This window comes from Ovis canadensis, chromosome 25 (genome assembly GCF_042477335.2).
Source record: "Ovis canadensis isolate MfBH-ARS-UI-01 breed Bighorn chromosome 25, ARS-UI_OviCan_v2, whole genome shotgun sequence".
Taxonomy (NCBI): Eukaryota; Metazoa; Chordata; class Mammalia; order Artiodactyla; family Bovidae; genus Ovis; species Ovis canadensis.
The window spans coordinates 63240512-63260887 of record NC_091269.1 but is presented as its reverse complement, the minus strand read 5'-3'; the positions used below and the strand labels follow the sequence as shown (position 1 = coordinate 63260887).

General features: G+C 50.5%; 1 long non-coding RNA gene and 1 pseudogene across 1 annotated transcript; both read left to right on the top strand.

The window, feature by feature from the left end:
- The first annotated feature begins 27 nt into the window (after window positions 1–27).
- LOC138430288 (uncharacterized) lies at window positions 28–3086 on the top strand. The gene is made up of 2 exons (XR_011253092.1): window positions 28–231; window positions 2429–3086. It is a non-coding gene; the product is annotated as an uncharacterized lncRNA (long non-coding RNA).
- A 14151-nt stretch (window positions 3087–17237) lies between these two features.
- Window positions 17238–18839, top strand: LOC138430235 (ubiquitin carboxyl-terminal hydrolase 17-like protein 6; annotated as a pseudogene).
- The last annotated feature ends 1537 nt before the right edge of the window (window positions 18840–20376 follow it).

Genomic DNA, 20376 nt, shown 5'->3' with positions numbered 1-20376 from the left:
CGCGCCGCCCCGGCTCCGCCCCTCCCCGCACCGCCCCGGCTCCGCCCCGGCGTCTTCGGGCGGGGAGGGAGACCAGGGGGCGCTTCTGCCCTCCCGGCGTGAGGGCTCTGCCCCGGGCCTCCCAGCGCAGGGGCGGGCCGGCTCCCTGCGGCCGGCTCTGGGGGCCTCGCTGACTGGGTCCCGCCCCTCAGGCCTCTCAGCTTCAGGGAAGTGACATGAACGCCCTTTGTGGTGAGAAAGGAGGCTGAGGAGAGAGAGGGAAGGCTCACGCCGTGACCAGGAAAGCTGCAGCCGCAGGAGGGGGAGGGGGAGCTCCCGGGGGGGCGGTGGGCAGGGGCGGGGTGCGCCCACCCAGTGTGGGCCCTGCCAGGCGCCTGGCGTCTCAGGCCCCGTGCCCCTGCTGTGACGTCCGCTGGTCCCACTGAGACCCCACACGCTGCAGCCGCGGGCCCGGGCCAGACCGAGCGGGGGTGGGGGTCCCTCGGAGGGGCAGACCGGGCGCTGCCGTTCTCCCAGGCTCTTGCTTCTCCTCTCGGCACTTCCCTCTGTCACCTGTTTATGAATCTTGTCTCCCCAGACCCCCTCCCCGCCCCCCGCACCCCAAGCCAAGCCCAGGCAGCAGCTCAGGGAGGGGCCAGGCCACCGGTTACACAGTCACAGTGCCCGCCTCTCAGCTCAGCGGCCGCGGTGACTGGCAACAAGATGGCGTCATGACCTCTGGCCCCTCACAGGAGGCCCTGCGTTGGAGGGAAGGAGAGTTACTGACGTCAGTGGGCGGTGGTCAGGCTAACTGCCCTGGAAGTGAGCCTGGGGACCTGCAGGAAGGGGGAGCAGTGATCCCTGGCTCCCTTGAGCTGTAGACGCTCTCCTTGCCCACCTCCCGGTCATGTCCCCATCCCGCCCCCCCCATAACGGGCTGGACCTGGGCCTGTTCTACTTCCCCCGGCTCATGAGGCTCATCAGGGGCTCATATCAGCCCCCAAGAGCCAAGGTCAGCAGAGGGGGGACACAGTCCTGCCTTTTACTAGTGAGTACACGTCAAATGATCGATGATTAAGTGCTCACAACAAATGCCTGGAGGATCGAGCGGCTTTCTGTAGGGCGCGTCCTCCTGCTTCAGGGGAGGAAGGCCCGTCCCCGGCTTCCTGCCGGTCCCGCATCTGTTTGTGAGCTTTGCACCTCCTCCGGGCTCTGGCATCTGTCACCTCCACGCAACATGGTACGGCACGCTCATCCGTGCCTAGTGTGCTAATTTGTGCAGTTTTTTAAAAAGAATTGTCTGCTCGTGTCCTCTGCCCGTTTTCCACTGAGGATTTGTGCTTGCTTCACACTTGCACACGTGACTATAAACACCTGCTTCAGGGGCAGTCCACGACACTGCATTTGATGGTGAAACTCTTTAAACTTCATATTTCGAGTTGGCAGTGACAGGAACATAACGTGCTGCCCTGCTGACCTTGTCACTCGAGGAGAACAGGGTTTCTGGAGGAGATTAGCAAGTGAACACTGAGGGTCTCAGTGCATTTGAACTACCCCTGCACCCAAAAAGATTTGAGCCGGTTTTCCATAAAATGCTCCGGTAAATAACTACATGAAAATAGAAATGCATACTGAAAATTACTAGAGAGGGTGAGAAGATGCTGACACCCAAACCACGCCAGAAGCAGGTTCCTGCAGTTGACGTTCAGATTCGTTCTAAAGTTTTTAGCTATCAAGGCAAAGACACATCATCTTCAAATGCAAGTGCATTCATTTCTAAATTCGTTGCACCAGCTAAGCTTCGGCCCAATTCTCATAAAGACTGGGAAAGTGACTTTAATCCTTCTAGAAAGTATCAGAGCCACCATGCTCTCTGGTGTTTAACTTTTTCCAGGCAACGCAGCTCGCTGTGCCCTCTGGCAGCCCTCTGGCTTCATCTGACCTGAGCAGGCACACTGGTTCTTCAGTTGATTTTGTTTCTATTTATTTTTGGTTATATTATGTTGGCTTGAAGCACTGAGCAGATCTCCTGGGACAATTAAGCCATGTTCATTAGGAAAGATTTAGCTGAGTCCCCAATACTCTTATCTGGGCTCTGAAAGAATGCGGACTGCAGCACTGTGTGGGAGAGGCTGAGGTCAGGGTCGTCCAACAGGAATACTTGCATGAGCGGCTGGCAACTGTTTTCACTAAGAACGAGAATGCGCGGCCTCTGTCGCTGCATATTGTATGTTAATTATCACCTTTTTTAAACTAAGAATGCCTGATTGTTAATGAAAGTAAAGAGACAAGACCCTTGGGTGTTATTAATGGCTCTGAAGAACCCATAATCTGTTGGTGTGCTTACATTTTAAAGATCAAAACTTATAATGAAAGCAGATAAGAAAAGAGGCATATTCATGTTTATCCAATTAAATCAATTTCTCTTTTTTGTGTTTAACTATCACAGGGGTCAAACCCTATGGTTTTCCCAGTAGTCACGTACAGATGTGAGAGTTGGCCCCTAAAGAAGGCTGAACACTGAAAATTGATGCTTTTGAACTGTGGTGTTGGAGAAGACTCTTGAGTCCCTTGTACAGCAAGGAGATCAAACCAGTCAATCCTAAAGGAAATCAACCCTGAATATACATTGGAAGGACTGGTGCTAAAGCTCCAATACTTTGGCCACCTGATGGGAAGACCTGACTCATTGGAAAAAACCCTGATGCTGTGAAAGACTGAAGGCAGGAGGAGAAGAGGAGGATAGAGGAGGAGATGGTTGAATGGCATCACTGACTTAATGGACATGTGTGGGGCCCTAAATGGGAAACCTTGAAAAAAGAAGGGCTAGCTTTGCGGTTTAGAGCAGAAGAGATGAGGGCCTGGCCTAAGTTGTTGTTAAAACTTTTGATTGGCCTCTTGATTTCCATGCACGTGGACAGCGGGTGATCACCATAGACTGTTGTTACAATGAAGCGCATAACAACTTGACCTTTAACATGATTGGTGCAACTATGGCATATTACAATTTGACCTTTAACGTGATTGGTGCAACCCTCACAAAGCCCCCTTGCTTGCCTATATAAACCAAGAGTTTGTGGCAATAAAGCGGAACTACTTAGACGGAACCCCTGTCGCGTCTGATTGTCTCTCACTCTCGGAGGGGCTGGGTTGGGGGACAGCAGGCTCACCTGTCCTCGGGACCCCTCGGCTTTGCGGAGGGAAGTTCCACTGCCTCTCTTTCTGCGGAGCGCCCCCTGCAGGCATGGACTTGAGCAAACTCTGGGAGATGGAGAAGGACAGGGAAGCCTCACATGCTGCAGTTCACGGGGCTGCAGAGTCAGACATGACTCAGCAAGTCATCAAGCATCAGCAAACTATGAATCCTGGTCTGAATCGAGTCCATCGGTGTTTGTGTAAATAAAGTTTTATTGGCACTCAGCCATGCTTGTTGGTCGTATCCCCTGTGCTACTATGAGCTTCAAGGGCAGCCCTAAGCTGCTGTGACTGAGACCACATGGACCTGGAGGAGAAGTTTATGCCTGGCCCTTTGCAAGAAACCATGCTGCCCCAGCTTCATCATGTAGCTTTCATAGCTAATCTAGGATTTCCAGCACTTACCCTGATCTAGCACTGGAAATACAACGGTGAGGGAAAGCCCCTCATGGGCTCCCTCAGGCCCTGAGAGAGACACGGTCAGACCCCTCCCACAGGAGGCTGAGCGCCGTGGTGATGAGCATGAGGAGCAGAGGGTCCTGGGTGGCGCAGAGGGCCGACAGGCTAGTGAGGGGCTGGGGACACCTCTGCTTAGAGTTGCAGGGTGAGCAGGCGTTCTCCAGAAGACGGTAACAGGCTGGGGCAGAACGTCCCCGTGTCTCAGCTCTGGGGGCAAGGAGAGACCCTGGGGCACTCGAGGAGTGGAAGAGGGGAGCTGGAGCCTGGAGACAGCCTGAGCTCAGGGCAGGACAGAGGTGGTAAAGGCTGAGGCTGAGTCCCACAGAGCCCACTGATCATGGTGAGGACGTTATTCAGACCAAAAGGAAGTCATGGAAAGTTTTTAGGTGCAGGCCTGATGTGACCAAGCATCACTGTGAAGCGTTACTCCTCACTGCAGTGAGAAGAGTGGATGGCGGTTTGTGAGCGCTGATACGGGCGGGTCGTTTTCTACTGCAGTAGTCCAGGCAGGAGGACATCATCCCTGGACTGAGCAGGCTCGGAGCTGCAGAGAGGGGATGACTCTTGCTGCTCATCCCTCCCTCCATCCTTTCATCATCCACATACCCATCTACGCATCCGTGGACCCACACACCAACCACCGTCTGTCTACCCATCCACCCATCCAGCTGTTCATAGTTTCACCCCCACCCACCATCCTCCATCCACCCACCTACCATCCTCCATCCACCCACCCACCATCCTCCACCCACCCACCATCCTCCATCCACCCACCCACCATCCTCCATCCACCCACCCACCATCCTCCACCCACCCTCCACCCACCCACCCTCCCACCCACCCATCTATCCCCTAGTGCCAACCAGGTCCTCCCACATGAGCTGCCCACATCTGCCCCACATGGCCCTGGTACAGGGCCATGCACCTCTGTGGAGGGGGAAGGGGCTGAGGCGATGGCAGAGACCCAGAGGCTGGTGCTGGCCCGTCACGGCCTGGGTGGTGTCTGGGGTCAAACTGGAGTGGCCAGAGCCCACGCCTCTGAGGTCAGCCTGTGTGCAGTCCCTGTGGGCACGTGCACTGCGGAAATACAGACCCAGGGCTGACCCCTTTGTCAGAGGCAGCAGGAAATAGAGTGTATCAGAACCAATAGGCTCTACTGTCTATTGTTGATCAATTATCTATTATCTGTCTAGAGACTGCTTTATGTTAAGGAAATAGCCCACCCAACTGTAGGGCTGGCAAGTAAGAAATCTGCAGGGAAGACCAGCAGCTGGAGACCCGGGGACAAGCTGATGCTGCAGCTGGAGTCAGGCCGTGGTTGGGCACAGACCCCTCTTCCTTGGGGAAGCTCAGTGTTTCCTCATAAGGCCTTCAGCTGACTCGAGGAGGCCCCCATCATTATGGAGGATGACCTGCTCTACTCAAAGTCTGCAGACGTAATTATCAGTTCCATCTAAAAACATCTTCATGGTGACGTCTAGGTGGTGTTTGACCCCAAACAGTCCTGCGGTGCTATGGTCTGAATGTTCATGTCCACCCAAATTCATACGTTTGGCTCCTAACCCCCAGAGTAATAGTGTAAGGAGGTGAGGACTTGGGGAGGTGATGAGTCATGAGGATGGGGCCCAGTGAATGGGGTTAGTGCCCTTAGAAAAGAGACCCCAGGGAGGTTACTGGGAGAGGTCAGCATCTGCAACTGTGAGGCCAGCCTTCACAGGAACCCAACCAGGTCAGCACTTTAATCTCAGGCATCCAGCCTCCAGGTTGTGAGACTTAACTGCTGTTTATAAATATCTATCATATATAACTTGCCATAGAAAGACACACAGCCTAGCCAAGGTGACATAAAATAAACCATCAGGTATGGGTTTAATTGTCACCTAATTTTTACATTTTCCCAACGGATCAAAAGTTTTCTTTGGGATGGATTATTCTCTAGCCTGAGGTTGGTACCTTGGCGGGGACACATCAGTGAAGTGTGAGTGGCAGGTGGGGGGTGGGTGGTCGGTCCAGCCCTACGGCCACGGTCCTTCATGGTGATGCTCTCGTCCAGGACTGAGCTCTGAGCCCTTGGCCACCACCTATGGCCAGCACAGGGCGAGGGGAGGGGACAGCCCAAGGAGATGCCCACCTGCCTGCACTGGGTGGAAGGGGGCCTGGAGGTGTGTAGCTGGGCCACACTGTCCTGTTCAGAACATCTCACCCCACTGGTGCCTCTGCAGCCCACGTGGAACAGTGCAGATTCCAGAAGTCATAAACGTATTTTGTAGCAGTGACATTTAGAAAGCAGGAGGCATTTAGCTTGTGCTCACAAAGAGAAGATGCTTTATTGTTGATGATTCTCTGTTCTCCTTTTTTTTTTTTTTTTTTGGCCAAGAAATAAAATAGGAAAGTATTAAAACCTTTCCAGTTTTGTATTTTATCTGAGGATTCATCTGTGAAGAAACACTGAATAAATTGTCTTTGCAACCAAAGGAAAGACTCCTTATCTCCTTGCATTTGGAGTAATTACCCTGTGTCTTGCATTATGGTATTAGGAAATGGACCAGAAAGCATGCTGATTGAATATCATTTTAGAAACAAGCTCATAGGATGTGTTTGGCACCCAGCTCTGCTCACTGAAGCAGTTTGGCAGGAGGGACAGGATGGTGGGAAGTCGTGGCTGGAGCCTGGGAAGGTCGCATACAGACCGCATGCTGGTGGGGAGGTTTCCTGAGGATCTGGTTCCACTGCCATGGACAAGGCTGGGAGCCCGGGAGCTCAGAGTAGATCCTCGCAGCCCTGGCTCCTAAGCCAAGAGACACAGAAGCACAGAGACAGAGAGAATGAGACAGAGACAGGGAGAGGGGCTCCGGGGGCTCTGTAACCAGGAGAGCGACCCCATTCGTGGGGCTCCACCCACATGACCTCCGCACCTCCCCAAGGCCCCACCTCCTGACAGCAGGGCCCTGCCCACCGCAGCACAGCTGCTGTCCGGTGCCTCCCGCTGCCCTTGCCCGAGGCGTGGTGAGAGCCCAGCTGGAGAGGGAAGCCAAGGCAGAGGAAGGCACAGCCCTGTCCCCAAGCTCACGCACGGCTGTCTGTGTCCCCAGGGACGCTCTCAGCTCAGTTTGCTCAGTCTGGAATCTGAGATCACGTAATTAAAAGCAGAAAAGCAGATGGTATACACGGAGATGTCAAGGGCTTCTCCCGTGGCTCAGATGGTAAAGAATCTGGCTGCAATGCAGGAGACCCAGGTTCAATCCCTGGGTCAGGAAGATCTAGGCGCTCTAGGTGAGACCCGCTGGTGTGGAAGGGATGGAGAGGAGCAGAGTGCAGAGCGGCCTGGGGTCCTCGCTTCTCGGGGGCTCACACTAGTGTGTGAAGGCACACTGGTCACTTCCTAGGCCTGTGGAGAATCATAGGGAAAATCCCGCGCCTTGGCGGCTGGTGCTCCTCTAACTCAGTCTGCAAAGGGGCCTCACAAGGCCCTTCTGGAGGAATTCCTTTCTGCTTCCCCAGCAGCTACTCCACATGGCCAGGCTGCCCCACTCCCAGGTTCTTTCCCGACTCAGGCAGCACGGAAGCCAGTCTCTCCTCTCACAGAGGAAATCGTCTGACCCACTGGCTCCATCTCCTCAGCCTCCAAAAACCTGCGAGCTTTTCCTCCCAGGCGTGAGAGGGTGTTTCTGTCTCCTTCTCAAGGATACCTGTCCCGCATCCTCTCCCACCTTCCGCCCATGCTCCTACCGCGGCTGATTCACATTCTGTCTCTAACTGCACTTTTCAGTTGTTCGGTCGCTAAGTCATGACCAACTCTTTGCGACCCCGTGGACTGCAGCACACCAGGCTTCCCTGTCCTTCACTGATCCTGAAGTTTGCTCAAACTCATGTTCATTGAATGGATGATGCCATCCAACCATCTCCTCCTCTGTCGTCCTCTTCTTCTGCTCTCAATCTTTCCCAGCATCAGGGTCTCCAAATGAGTCTGCTCTTTGCATCAGGGGGCGAAAGTACTGAAGTTTCAGCTTCAACATCAGTCCTTCCAATGAATATTCAGGGTTGATTTCTTTTAGAATTGACTGGTTTGATCTCCTTGCTGTCCAAGGGACTTTCAAGAGTCTTTTCCAAGACTAAAGAATTGAAAACATTGATTCTTTAGTGCTCAGCCTAATTTATGGTCTAGCTTTCACATCCATACATGACTACTGGAAAAACCATAGCTTTGACTATATGGACTTTAGTCAGCAAAGTGATGTCTCTGCTTTTTAATATGCTATCTAGGTTGGTCATAGCTTTTCTTCTAATGAGGAACGGTTTTTTTAATTTCATGGCTGCAGTCACCATCTGCAGTGATTTTGGAGCTCAAGAAAATAAAGTCTGGCACTGTTTTCATTGTTTCCCCACCTATTTGCCATGAAGTGATGGGACCAGATGCCATGATCTTCGTTTTCTGAATGTTGAGTTTCAAGCCAACTTTTTCACTCTCCTCTTTCACTTTCATCAAGAGGCTCTTCAGCTCCTCTTCGATTTCTGCCATTATTGTGGTGGTCATCCGCATATCTAAAATTATTGATATTTCTACCAGAAATCTTGATTTCAGCTTGTGCCTCGTCTAGTCCAGCATTTCACATGATGCACTCTGTGTATAAGTTAAATAAGCAGGGTGACAATATACAGCCTTGATGTACTCTTTTCCAATTTGGAACCAGTTCGATGTTCCATGTCTGGTTCCAACTGTTGCTTCTTGACCTGAATACAGATTTCTCAGAAGGCAGGTAAGGTGGTCTGGTATTCTCATGTCTTTAAGAATTTTCCACAGTTTGTTATGATCCACACGGTCAAAGGCTTTCAGTTCAGTTCAGTTCAGTCACTCAGTCGTGTCCAACTCTTTGTGACCCCATGAATCGCAGCACGCCAGGCCTCCCTGTCCATCACCAACTCCCGGAGTTCACCCAGACTCATGTCCATTGAGTCAGTGATGCCATCCAGCCATCTCATCCTCTGTCGTCCCCTTCTTCTCCTGCGCCCAATCCCTCCCAGCATCAGAGTCTTTTCCAGTGAGTCGACTCTTCACATGAGGTAGCCAAAGTACTGGAGTTTCAGCTTTAGAATCATTCCTTCCAAAGAAATCCCAGGGCTGATCTCCTTCAGAATGGACTGGTTGGATCTCCTTGCAGTCCAAGGGACTCTCAAGAGTCTTCTCCAGCACCACAGTTCAAAAGTATCAATTCTTTGGCGCTCAGCTTTCTTCACAATCCAACTCTCACATCCATACATGACCACTGGAAAAACCATAGCCTTGACTAGACAGACCTTTGTTGGCAAAGTAATGTCTCTGCTTTTCAATATGCTATCTTAAGTTGGTCATAACTTTTCTTCCAAGGAGTAAGAGTCCTTTATAGCGTAGTTAATAAAGCAGATATTTTTCTAGAATTCCCTTGCTGAGAATGGTCCAATGGATGTTTGGGAATTTGATATCTGGTTCCTCTGCCTTTTCTAAATCCAGCTTGTACATCAGAAAGTTTTTGGTTCACATACTGTTGAAGCCTAGCTTGGAGGATTTTGAGCATTACTTTGCTAGCATGTGAAATGAGTACAATTGTGTGGTAGTTTGAACATTGCCCTTCTTTGCGATTGGAATGAAAACTGACCTTTTCCAGTCTGAATTTTCTCACTGCTGAATTTTCTAAATTTGCTGGCATATTGAGTGCAGCACTTTTATAGCATCATCTTTTAAGATTTGAAATAGCTCAACTGGAATTCCATCACCTCCACTAGCTTTGTTTATTTAGTAATGCTTCCTAAGGCCCACTTGACTTCACACTCCAGGATGTCTGGCTCTAGGTGAGTGACCACACCATCGTGTTTGTTTGGGTCATTAAGACTGTTTTTGTATAGTTCTTCTGTGTATTCTTGCCACCTCTTCTTAATACCTTCTGCTTCTGTTAGATCCGTACCGTTTCTTTTATTGGGCCCATCTTTGCATGAAATGTTCCCTTGGCATCTTTAATTTTCTTGAAGAGATCTCTAGTATTTCCCATTCAATTGTTTTCCTCTATTTCTTTGCATTGCTCAATTAAGAAGGCTTTCTCTCTCCTTGCCATTCTTCGAAACCCTGTATACAGATGGGTGTATCTTTCCTTTCCTCTTTGCCTTTCGTTCCTCTATCTCAGCTATTACTCAGCACTTCTCAGTAAATGTGGGCATTTGCACAGGACACTTCTTCCCACCCACGTCTCCAGCCACCGCCACGGCTGGCACTCTGGCTGACAGCCAGGCCAGGAGAACATCAGTCCATGCCCCTCGGCCCCTGGATCCGGGTAGAACCTGAGCAGCTCTTGTCCCTAAGCCCCTGCCTCCATGGGGGATAATGTTCTGTACGATGGTCTACACTGCAGGTCCTTGCCTCACTGTGTAGTGCCATGCCTAAGGTCTTGTTCATAGCCTGGCATTGCCCAGTGTGCTCGGACAGAAGCCAGAAAATATGTTCTCAGTTGGAACAGGCTCTATTATTTATGAAGTTCTATTTAATATTTGAAAATCAAAAGCTTGGAAAGAAAACATCCAACAGGGTCTCAGGGTAAACAAACAGGCCCTCTGATGCCATTCTGTGGGGCCTCAGTTGAGGGGCTGGGGAGACTGTGCTGACATCCGGATGAGCCTCCCAGGTTCTGTGTTAAAACTAAACACTCCAAATTAACTTTTGGAACTTACAGCACCCCTCATGGGTAAGGAGTTATCCATTTAATTTAGAAAAATTTACTCCTAGTCCTAAATACTACAATTTTCTTTACAAAGCGGAAGAAAGTACCTGTGGAGGCTGGAGCCAAGTCTGCCAACCTCCATGTGAGTGTAGCTCCGAGATAACCAACCAGTGTGTCTACACTGGGGCAGGCTTATCTCCACTGGGGCAGGTTATCTACACGGGGGCAGGCGTGACTGGGGCAGGTGTGTCTACACTGGGTCAGACGCGACTACAGGAGGGCCGGCATGTCTACACTGGGGCAGGTCCTTCCCTTGTTTGCTATACATTCTTTACCAGGAGTTCTGCGTTTGGGGAAAGTTTAAAGCTACATCTTCCAGACAAATGAGAGCCAGCCGAGGTTGGATTCAGCTCCCGGGATGTTGAAAAGCTCCCAGCCCCACAGGACCAGTGGGCAGCTGAGCCGGGCCACAGCGCTGATGGTGGTGCTGCGCTCAGGAAGGAGGTCGCAGTGTCTTCACTGCTAGAGACAACCCAGGGCTCTAGGACCACTCTGGCCGCCGTGACCACCCTTGGCACAGAGAAGCCCTGAGCAGGCAGGCGGCAGACAGAGCCACCTGCGGGGGTGTGGCCTTTGGGAAGGAGGCCGCCGACGCCCACAGGGAGGGAGCTGGCTCTCCCCCGCAGGTCGCCATGTAGACCCGCAGACCGAGGGTGGAGCGCGGGGAACCAAGGTTCCTGGGGCACTCTGAGCCCCTCCTGCCCTTGGCACACCCAGTGAGGGGCGAGGAGCAGAGCTGGGGGCGCTCAAAGGTCCGCGGCCCCCCCCGCCCCCCACCAGGGTCTAATTGCACCTCCACTCCCACCCCCACCCTCCCCTCCACCGGCACCGTTCAGATGCCCATTCTGCGTCTAAGCTCTGAACCTGCTCCTTCTTCCATCCCACCTCCCACCTCCCCCAGGCCACCTCCCAAAGACACAGGGGTCCCTCAGGTGTAGGGTGAGCGGGCCCCCCCGTGGGCCACAGCCACAAGGGGGCACTTAGTCTCAGCCGGGAGCCCCTCCAGGTTACGCGGAGACCTTCGTGCTTCATCCAGCTCGGCGCTTCTCATGATGTACTCTGCATATAAGTCAAATAAGCAGGGTGATAATTTACAGCCTTGACGTACCCCTTTTCCTATTTGGAACCAGCCTGTTGTTCCATGTCCAGTTCTAACTGTTGCTTCCTGACCTGCAGGTGGTCTGGTATTCCCATCTTCTTCAGAATTTTGCACAGTTTATTGTGATCCACACAGTCAAAGGTGTTGGTGTAGTCAATAAAGCAGAAATAGATGTTTTTTTGAAACTCTCTTGCTTTTTCTATGATCTAGTGGATGTTGGCAATTTGATCTCTGGTTCCTCTGCCTTTTCTAAAACCATCTTGAACATCTGGAAGTTCATGGTTCACATATTGTTGAAGCCTGGTTTGGAGAATTTTGAGCATTACTTTACCAGTGTGTGAGATGAGTGCAATTTTGCGGTAGTATGAGCATTCTTTGGCATTGCCTTTCTTTGGGATTGGAATGAAAACTGACCTTTTCCAGTCCTGTCACTACTGCTGAGTTTTCCAAATTTGCTGACATGTTGAGTGCAGCACTTTTACAGTATCATCTTTTAGAATTTGAAATAGCTTTGTAGGACAGGCTGAAGAAGCACAAGCCCTATTTGCTGCATAAAAAACAGTACAGACCTAAACATATAAGACTGAAAAATGAGGAGAAAAAGATTTTCCCACACAATGAAAGTCAAAAGAGGTGGAGTGGCAAATTGTTATATCAAATTTAAAATAACAGAAGATGCTGCAAGTTAAATGACATTTCAGTTGAAGCAGAAAATTGTTAACATACGCACTCAAAAGCATATTCCTACAGAGACACAAAGGGGAACCTGGAGCAACTCAAAAGAAACACCTACACCAATAAGGGTCAAAACAGGAAAACCCTTTACACAAACTGGGATGTGAATTGTATCTTCAGTACATTGCACCCAAGTGGGAATAATTATTAGGTGCATAATTTTCCAGAAGTCAATTTGGGGGTCACTTAGTAAATTTAATAAAATTTTGTATCAGGATCTTTTTGACTAACGTGTGAGCAAAAGCATTAAGTACAGAAAAGAAGCACCAAAAACAATGATGAAAATTACTGGAAAAAAGGGGAATCAAAAAATTCATAGATGATAGACAGACTAAAGGGAAACTAAAAGCCCCTAACAACGCATAAAGCAATCTCAATAACCAGAGAAAAGCTCAGAGCAAAGAAAGAAATGAAAAGGATTTAAAGTTAAAGGTAATAAAAAATAAAGACAATAATGAAGAAAGTAAATAAACAAAACTATAGTTGAAGATTACAGAAACAATAAGATCACAATGAATCAGGACTATTTTGACATAAATGACAACTTCAGGAGAAAAGGATATGAGTTTAATAAGTTCAACCTCAAAGAATGAAAGACATCCAGAAACTGTAACAAAAATTACCAAGCTCTGAGATCCCCAACTATGGTGGAACTCTCTTGAAAGAAAAAGGCTGATCTTCACAGTGAATTTTCTAAGTCACTTTGAAAGCTCTTAGAACGCACATGTAAAACACCTCCGAAAACAAGGCACAGTCTGTCCTGGCCAATGGCCACAAATTTAGAATATTACAGGCAATACACAGATGAAAATAGATCAAATTCAACAAGAATATAGAGCAAAGCCACAAATACACATACTAATCAAGTCTTAAGAGAGGCCACAGATACTTCAAACAATCTCAACATACTTTTTGGAGTCAACTACAGAAATAATCAGAAGAAAAGAATGAATGCAGGTTGGAAAAAGGAAACAGTGGGACAGGAAACCCTTGTGATGCCATCAAAATTGTGTTTAAGTTAATGAAGCAAAATGTCCCAGGATAGAAATATAGCAGAAGTCTGTTTTTCAAATTCCCCTTAATGAAAAAAAAAAAATCAAGTCACATTACCAATTACAACATAATAATACAGCTAGGGACAAAGGAGCTGTGAGGGAGAGAGGAGAATTCCATGCTCCAGGGTGGGAGAATAAAATATTGTGGAAAATATTATATATAACCTCAAACAATTATCATGGGCAATTTTTCACAAGATTTAATCTTCCCCAGTCAAAGAATATGCGTGTTCACTTAGAGACAGCTAAGCAGATTAAAGAATGGATGGAGGCCAGAGGATAACAGTGGATATTAATGACCATCTTTTAAGTGGTGCTGGGAAAACTGGCCAGTATGTAAAAAAATTGAGAGCCACGTGCCTACACAAAAAATAAAACGCAAAATGATTACAAAGTCCCCTGTAAAAACCATAACTTAACTTTTAAAAACTTATTTATGATACATAAATATAACAAGCAATCTTATCTAATTATTTCAGCAAGAACCTTCTGTGATCCTACCCCACAAAATGAAAATAAAAACAAGACCTATAAATTAAAGTTTAAAACTTTGTACAGATAAACCAGGTTGAAAAAACACCTCAGAAAGGGAGAAGAAAGAATGAAATGAAAAAAGAAAAAAAATAAACTGACAAAGGAGATTACTTCCGAGACTATTTGGGCGCTAAATAACTCAATAAGAATACACAGCCCAATAAAAATGGGCACAAGGCAAACACTCTTCGAGTATATGGATGCTAATGAAAAATGAAGAAGCTAAAATAAACGTCTCCTTTTAGCAAAACTACATGAGACAATGGAAATATCAGAAACTCACAATAGTGTGTGGAGAGTGTGGGGAAAGGGGAAAGTGTTCACTGTGGTGGAATTAAAGAACACTAGAGAAAGGCCATGGATAGTCCTCAAAAAAAAAAAAAAAAAAAAAAATCCTGGAAGTGAACAGCTAACCCGCACTGGCATACCGTAATAAAACCACCACTGAAACAGGCACGACTCCAAAGTATGCTAGTAAATACACAGCAAGCACTGTTTATCAGCCAAGGAGATAGGAAGGAAAAAGACATTGATGACTGTGGAACCAATGTGGAATATATAAAAAGACTGTCGAACATATGAAACGGATAAGCTATACAAGAACTCATCTGAGTCACTTGCAGAAAAGGTGCATGAACAATTATATCATGGAAAATAAATGAGGAAAGGAAAAGACAGCGGGAATCTAGAACATGATGAAGAAACATTTACAGCTAGTACAAGGGGAAATAATGAAAAAGGCTACATAGAATGGGGCGGGGGGAGAGAGGAGGATGGGAAAGAGAAAAATAGCGGGAAAATAACGACCATGTAAAAAGAAAAGCCGGGGAATGCGCTGTGGACTCAAAGTGAGGCCTGCTATAATTAACACCTGGATAAAACAGGTGGTCGGGTAGAGAGGGACATGAAAAAAGTACAGATATTTTCTTAGGACAGAAATACATACGCTCATTAAAATACAGTTAAACGTGGGATTTGGAGAAATGGAACATTCGCAAAACTCTAAGGGAACTAGGAGAAAAGAATGAAACTTAAGTGATGAAAATGAAACGAAAGCTACTAGTACAATTTAAGAAGGCTGAAACAAAATGCTAAAACACAATAGTTGAAACTTGGACTTTGATGTTGTGCAAAAACAAACGGTAAACTTAAAATACGAAAACAAACTGAACAACTAGAAAGACACTCCGCACGAGAGAAAGAGGCTGAACCAACAGGAAGAGAAGAATTGCAACTTTCGTGCTAAGTAATCTGCACGAGAATTTTGAGACGTGAATGTATAAGCCTACATTGGTTATCTTAAAAAGACAAGCAACAAAAAACAAAAAAAGAAAATAACATATAAGCATGATTAAAAGAAGAAAGCAAAAACAAAAAAGGAAAGAAAAAAAAGGAAAACAAAAAAGACAGGGAGAGAGGAAAGGAGCGAGGAAATGAATCCAAAGTTGCAGCAAGCCTATGTCTTTCGGAATGAGCTCGCTTTGGGGCTTGACCAATAGCCCTGAAGGGAGAGAAGCATATGTGCCCCTCTCCCAGCATCTTTTGGTGCCAGGACCCTGAACGCTAGGAGAGTGTCCAGTGAGAAAGCATTGAAATCGGAGTGGACCTCACTGGAGAACAAAGTTGAAGAAAGGGTTTATTGTTGTCTGGGGAGGGATTGTCCTCGGGCAGGGGTCTGGGGTGGGGAGACCCCTAAAAGGGAGAGGGTAGGTGGGCAGACATGTTTCCAGAGTGTGTTAGGATGTGAATGGTGAGCCCACGGAATTCCTCTGCAGTCCGCATTTGTGTGCTGAACTTCGAAGACCTGCAGTGAATCTCTAGCGGGCAAGGCTGGAAGGCCAATGCCCTTGAATCATTCGCATCCAGAGTCCTTTGGCCCAGGCGGCCAGGTCAGAAGTGCCTGTGGGGCTTTGCCGGGGTCCAGCCCCCGCAGGATCCAGGGGAACCTGAAGGAAAAGTGGCCTCAGCAGATGATTTAGAGAGAAATAAGGAAAGAATATTGTAGATAAGAAAATAGAGGAGAGAAAGAGGCTGATATTCCTTGGTTTCCATAGAAAGTCAATAAAACTTCGAGACAAGAAGTTTGCCCCGTTCACGGAGGCCACAGGTGCCTTCCTGGTCTCCCAAGGGAATGAAGATGCAGAACGTCTTCCCGTTCAGGTCTTAGAAACCCGGGCAGATAAGTGAACGCAGGGAGCCTCTATGCTCCAAGGATCAGCCTGAAAAAGAAAGTAAGAGAGAAAAACAGAGAAAAAAGAAAAACACAGGGTTACCAAGCTTCTTCAAGTGAGGCCCATTGTTTTTATTTTCAAAAGGGTCTTTTATACCTTTACTTGTACATAGAGGGAAATGAAAGATGCAAAGTCATACAGAGTCAGCCCAAACATTATGTCTATTTTGTCTTTATAGAAATCAAGATTATTTCTGTAAACCTTTCCCAAAAACAGTATTGTGCACATTATCTTCTGGCCTTGGAGGCCTGTGAACATTTTATGACCCTCTTTTGATAAAGGCTGTTCAACCAGAAAACTTACTTTCCCTTGAAATGTTTTTTCTTATATTTCTAATCTATATCGGCCTAAGAAAGTATCAAACAGAGTTACATTCTCACGAAGCAAAGATGCAGTGAGTTACAAGAAAGAACCAATTAGCTCAAAAGTCTGATGTGGTTAATTTCAGGCTACATCTGTTTTTCTTACTTTCCAACTATGTTAACTAATGCACTCCCAGGTGCACAGTGGATTAGAGACATGGGACCTTAGCAACATGCATTGGCCCAACAAAGAAATCCTATGACTAGTACTACTCGAATAACTGTTAACTCTTTGAAAGGCTCTATGTTTTAGGCTTTCCATGCCTCTCACAGTAGGGAGGCTGTAAATAATCATATGATTAGCTGCAACAGTCTGGATATATTTGCCAAGCAAGATATAATGCTAAAAGAGGGGGTTTTGATTGGAAATATTTCTCTCATGTACAGGAGAATTATTAGCTATAGTCCTAAGATGATTTTCTCCAGAGAAAAGTACTCAAGAATAGCACCCAGTTAAAGTTAGACGAGATGCTGAAAGTCATGAAATAGTAAAACAGACAGATACTGGTTTTGGAGTGGATGCTGGAGGAAGACTAGGGAGCCCATTGAGTTCTGAAGACTTGTTTAACACTTCTCTTCCACATGACCTTGTCATGGGTGGGATCTCCCGGGGTGGCTCCAGGCAGGGCTTCGTCAAGGGGAATTCCCCGAGAAAAGTGTCGGTGGTTGGATGGCGGGAGTGGGAGTGGGCAGGCCCTCGGCCGCCTCAGCGAATGAGGAGCTTGCACGTGCGGGGTGGGCTGCGGGAAAGCCCCCAAAGGACCGAGGGGGCGGGGCCAAGGCCCTTTTTGGAGACGACGGTGTGAGGGAAGGAGGCATCCGCGTGCAGCTGCAGGTAGGAGATGGAAAACCTCGTGGGCCTTGCTTGCAGAGACCCGGGGGCTGCTTCTGAGCACGGGGGAGGTGCGTGTCCGGCTCCCTTCAACGTCTTAGCCGGAGGGCAAGGTGGTCGGGCCAGCGCCGCTGGTGCGGATGCCCTTCGGGGACCCTCTGTCCCTGAGGGGCCGTCGCCGGCAGAAGGGCGCCCCCAGCGGGGTGACTTGGCTCCCGGGTCAGCGGGGCTGGGGCCTGGCCAGAAAGTCGCCCTGAGTTGGAGGGGGCCGTGGGGGGTGGGCGCTGGGCTTCAGAATCTGGGGAACACGTGCTACGTGAATGCGGCGCTGCAGTGTCTGAGCCACACGCCGCCCCTGGCCAGCTGGCTGGTGTCCCGGCAGCACGCCACCCTCTGTCCGGCCGGCGGCTCCTGCACGCTCTGTGCCATGCGAGCTCACGTGACCCGAGCCCTCCCTCACGCGGGAGAGGTGATCCGGCCCCACAATGACCTGCTGGCGGGCTTCCACAGACACCAGCAGGAAGACGCCCACGAGTTTCTGATGTTCACTCTGAATGGCATGCAGCAAGGGTGCCTGAGTGCATCCCAGCCGTCAGGCCACGCCTCCGAGGACACCAGCGTCGTCCGTCAGATCTTCGGCCGGACGTGGAGGTCTCGGATCCAGTGTCTCCACTGCCTCGGTGTCTCGGACACGTTCGACCCTTATCTGGACATCAGCCTGGATATCACGGCGGCTCAGAGTGTGGAGCAAGCTCTGAGAGAGCTGGTCAAGCCCTAGAAGCTGGAGGCAGAAAATGCCTATGACTGTGGCGTTTGTCTCCGGAAGGTGCCTGCCACCAAGAGGTTGACTTTGCACAGGACCTCCCAGGTCCTGGTGCTGGTGCTGAAGCGGTTCACACAGCTGAGCGGGGCCAAAAGGGCTCAGGAGGTGCGCTATCCCCAGTGCCTGGACGTGCAGCCCTACACGTCTGAGCGGAAGGCAGGGCCCCTGGGCTACGTGCTCTATGCCGTGCTGGTGCACTCCGGGTGGAGCTGTGAGCGAGGACACTACTTTTGTTACGTCCGAGCGGGCAGCGGCCAATGGTATAAGATGGACGATGCCAAGGTGACAGCCTGTGACGAGACCGCTGCCCTGAGCCAGAGCACCTACGTCCTGTTCTACGCCCGGGAGGGTGCGTTGGAAGGGGGCCCTGGGGGAGGGGCAGCGGCCCCCCTCGGGGCTGACCCCACAGACCCCGGGCAGCCTGCAGGAGACGCCAGCGGCAGAGCTCCTGGGTCGCAGGATTCCCCGGGGGACACAGAGGCGGAAGGGATGAGCTTAGAGCAGTGGAGACGCCTGCAAGAACACAACCTACCGAAGCCGGCCTTGGAGCTGCGCAAGATCCAGGCTGCCCTGCCTGCCGGCGCAGTCGTGATTCACCGGTCCAGACACGGAGGAGGGAGAAACCGCCCGCCGCCCGCCCGGGAGCACCACCGGCTCGACCGTCCCAGCACGGACACCCCGCCTCCGGGGCCGGCGGACGTCGGCCACGGCCCTTGTGCCAGCGGGAGGGCCAGAGCGACCAAGGGGAGGAACAAGAAGCCGCGGCCATCTCTGGGGCTGTGGCGGTAGGCCGGCTCTGACGCACATGCGTGCAGACGCCCAGGCACACTCTGGGTGCGGCACGCCCCGGGCCACGCACCAAGAGTGCCGACGAGGAGCGAGTTCCTCTCTGGCGGTGAGGACGATGCGGCCTCCGGGGGGAAAGGCGGGGCCGGGAGTGAGCCCGGGGTCTCGGTGTTCCCTGGGAACGGGTTTGTGCCTGAGCGGCTCAGCTCTCGAGGGCTGGCTCTGCTGGGAAGTCGGCGGAGCGAATGGGGTGCGTGAGCGGGTCTGAGCACGGTGCCAGGGCCTGCCACTTCTTCGAGGGATGTCCGGAGCCCTTCGGCGGGGAGGTGCAGGGAAGAGCGGCTGCAGGTCCACGCACCGTGTCCTTCCGGCCGGCCAGGCTCTCGAAAATGCCCCAAACGTCGAGCAGCGTCTGGGGGGGAAGATGGGCAAGCAGTCTTTATGGGTGGCTGTCCTCGGGAGGCCTCGTGCTACTAGGCAGAGGGTCCGGCAGGAATGAGGCGGGGATCCGTGCGTCCCCGGCAGGACGCTCGTCCGCAGAGTTCCCTGGGGCTCCATTTCCGGTGCAAGGAGCATGCTGGAGAAGCGCCAAGTGCCAAACAGGAGAAGCGATCCACGATGCCATGAGCACCACCACCGGCACCACCAGCACCGACACGAAGGCCAAGGGGAGAAAGGCGAGCCAACTAGTCCCAAAGAAACCTCTCCACCAGCTGTGCACCGGGGCCTAGGTGGAGATCCGTCACGCAAGGTTCATTTCTGAAAGCAAAGGTCCTCCCCACACTGAGGAAAGGCCCGAGCCTACCCTAGATTGGGATAGCAAGACAACTGGACCTCCGACCCTGCCCGTCCTGCCTGGCAGTCAGTTGTCTCTTCCAGCTGGGCCCTGGACAAACGCCGCTGGACGTGAGAGGATGCGGCCGGCCTCCAAAGTGCCTGGGGCGGTGGGGAAACTGTCCTCCCCTAGCTGCTTTCTCGACTGCCTCATGATTCCCGTGACCCGGTGGAGGGGCGCCTGAGGACCCTTATCGGTCACCTCTTGCGTTTTATTTCTGTTTCTTGGCTGACGGCCGCGAACCCCAAACCCTCCAGCAAAGGGCAGACCGGGAATGTGCGGTTTAACATCTCAGACCTCGAAGGACAACTCTGGCTGCTGACTGCGCGAGTCGGTGTGGCAAGGAAGAGAGAACGTTCCGATGGCTCATTTCCCCCGCATGGTTCCCTACAGCGCACCATGCCCTCCACACATGGATTGAAAAAAGAATGATGAGCAGTATCTTCCCCCAAAAACACGAACAAGCGTGCCCCGTGCGAGGACTTGGAGCCGCCCACAGGCCTCCCTCATCATCACCACCCATCTTCCTCCGCCCCATCGTCTCCAATGGACTTACTGCTTGCCCCACCCACCCCCTCTGAGGAAGAGGGAGAAGGAGAAGGAGAAAAAGGGGAAGAACGGCGACTGGAGCAGCGTGGCAGAGCGAGTGGGAAGGTCGGCCTTATGCTGGGGGAAATCCCTGCAAAAGCTGGAAAGATACTGGCT